We start from the raw sequence: 1,942 nt of genomic DNA on the forward strand, positions 1-1,942 counted from the left end.
GTTTGAGTGGGAGTATACGTGCCCCACTTAGCACTGTCCACTTCCCATGAAAAGCAATCCTGTTATCTATCAGCTTTGACCCCTTTGGATGCACAGTTGTGGTGGAGCCACTACTCCAATTTTGTGCCCTGAGACAATGCTTCCTTCTGCACTTCCTCAGTTTATCCCACATAGACCATGGACATGCAACCCAAGGCTTTACAACATCCCCTGGCTTCCAGGAAGATATAGACTGACCTGGGTTTAGCCATCCCAGGAAGGTTCTGGTTTGCTGGGAGGGGATTCTAAGAGTCGGGACATCATCACAGATACTGGCCAAGCAGAGCTGTTGGTTTTAATTGCCACTTTCAATCAGATCACCTTTAATTTTATGTCTTTATATGAGAGTTCCATATACCAACTCATTTGAAAACAAGGTTCTCCCTTTCTTAAGTTCCTTATAAGCACTGTCTTATAACCGGCTCAGAAAATAGGAGGCAATGACAACATTCTCTGATGTGCTTTTCATTGAGTCCTAGGAAAGCTTACTTTCCACATCTATCTGTATATAAATGTGCAGATAGGGTGCTCAGTGACCTGCTAGCAGTCACTCAGTTTGTGTCCTTCTTGAGTCAAAATTTTTAACTGCAGAAATTTTGTAAGAGGCAAACTGGTGATTGAGGAGATCACATCATTTCATCTATTAGTGTCTGCCCATAAGCTCACCCTGCAATCTTCCATGCACTTTTGATAAGCACCAAGAGAACAGCATTGCCACCAGTGCTGATGGGTATCTCACAGGTATAGGGAAAGATTCTGCAAATGCCTTTTCTTCCTATTTACACCTTTATGAGCCTTCATACAATTTCAGTAGGCATTTATTTGTATACGTTTATGGTGTCCAAGAACATACTTAATCATTGTTCTTTAATATTCTCTGTAAAAGAAAAGCCTCCCCTGTTGTAACACACAAAGGAAGGTGATAAGTAAAAGTACCTTCTATCCCTGGAGACCTTGATTTCTCAAAGGGCTTTTATGTTGATTAATTCACGTAATATTCACAAACACTTTGGCATGAATATAATACTACTAAAGCAAAGGACATTGAGAAAAGTACTGGTTTTAAAGCAGATGACTCCAAGAATCACCTGTTCTCTCTTTTAACCATCAGCTGGTTAGTTATCTTCATCACAGGCCAGCCTGGTTCCAACTGCCCGACTGTGAGGTTAGCCATGGGGTCTCCGACCATTTGTCTTTTGTTCTTGAGAAGATTTTTTTTTTTAAAGGCAGATAAAGGCTTGTTTTTTATTGAATGAGTGGTCGCCGAGGCCACTATGTACAGAGAAGAGAGGGAGAACTTTATTTCTTCGTCTCTTCCTTCTTGGACAGAGTCTTGATGATTTCTTCCTCCTTGGCCTGGAGCCGGTCTTCATGGTCCTTGCGGGCTTCCTTGGTCTTAGACCCGCGGGCCTCAGCCTGGTCCACCAGAAGCTTCTCGCAAGCCTTGTCTGGCTTCAGCTTGTGGATATGTTCCATGAGAATCCACTTGTTTTTGAACACGTTACCCTTCACTTTCAGGTATAGGCTGTGATACCTGTGCTGGTCAATCTTCTTAGATTCACGGTATCTTCTGAGCAGCCAGCAGCCAGGTTACCTTTTAGGGCATTAGAGCACTGGCAGTACCCTTTTGCTTACCTATGTCCATATGCCTGCCCTTCCTTTGGCCCAAGGTGTTTTTCCGGCATCGAGCCTGGGAATGGACCATCACACTTCCTGATGATGAGCCCATCTTTGATCAGTTTCCGGATCTGCTGACGGGAGTTGGCATTGGTGATTTCCTTAGTCTCATTGGGGTCCAACCAGACCTTCTTTTTGCCACAGGGGAGGACACTGGAGGCAAGCCTCTTCTGAAGCCTGAGCATACTCATGGCTGCAGCCGCAGTGGTGAAAGGCAAGAAGATTT

At 44.2% G+C, this 1,942-nt stretch overlaps 1 pseudogene; it reads right to left on the reverse strand.

The window, feature by feature from the left end:
• Window positions 1–1,323: 1,323 nt before the first annotated feature.
• On the reverse strand, window positions 1,324–1,942 carry LOC101328865 (large ribosomal subunit protein eL19-like; annotated as a pseudogene).

This window comes from Tursiops truncatus, chromosome 2, assembly GCF_011762595.2.
Source record: "Tursiops truncatus isolate mTurTru1 chromosome 2, mTurTru1.mat.Y, whole genome shotgun sequence".
Lineage (NCBI taxonomy): Eukaryota > Metazoa > Chordata > Mammalia > Artiodactyla > Delphinidae > Tursiops > Tursiops truncatus.